We start from the raw sequence: 736 nt of genomic DNA, 5'->3' as shown, positions 1-736 counted from the left end.
GGGATACAGATCAGGATTTTCAAGAAGCTTGCTAGTCTAGGAGGGGAAGGAAACACATTTCAGTGCATTTTAATAGTGGGGTGAGATAGATGTCAGGTGTGGTGGTACAGAAGGTAGTGGCCCAGATGGGTCTGTAAGAAAATGTAGGAATATGCCAGAAAAGAATAATGAGAATTAAAATCTCAGAGTGTAAAACAACAAAATAGGGAGAGAGAAGCAACAAATATTCCTGTTAATACTCTGAAGTGACCATTTAACTGTGTCCTTTCTGCATCCAGCTAAAGACCTTGCTTCATATTTCATTGAGAGTTCATCAGATAGAACCCATCAACGTACCGTCTGTAAATCTACCTACTTTATCACCCAACCTTTCTAGTTAAAACTGAAGGATCCCTCTTACCAAAACTACACATATATTCTGGCTCCTATCATCACCTCTCGTTATTGGTGTCTCTATTACATTATCTGTCTCCTTCCTTCTGAATCATTTCCATTAGTATCTAAACACTGCCTTGTGTTTCTTGTCCTATATCAAATCTCCCAGGCTTAGTCACTTATCTTTCCAACTACACTGTAAGTTCCACTAGGGTGAGGATCAAGACTGTTTTATTAATTCTATTATCAGCACTTACCATAGTGCTTTTTATATTTGGTGCTCCATAAATATATATATATATGTGTGTGTGTGTGTATGTGTGTATATATATATATATATATATATTTTTTTTTTTTTTTT

The sequence above is a fragment of the Otolemur garnettii genome, unplaced genomic scaffold (assembly GCF_000181295.1).
Source record: "Otolemur garnettii isolate 467f Iridium unplaced genomic scaffold, OtoGar3 scaffold00011, whole genome shotgun sequence".
NCBI classification, from domain to species: domain Eukaryota; kingdom Metazoa; phylum Chordata; class Mammalia; order Primates; family Galagidae; genus Otolemur; species Otolemur garnettii.
The sequence above is the reverse complement of the archived record's forward strand: the minus strand, read 5'-3'. Positions refer to the sequence as shown.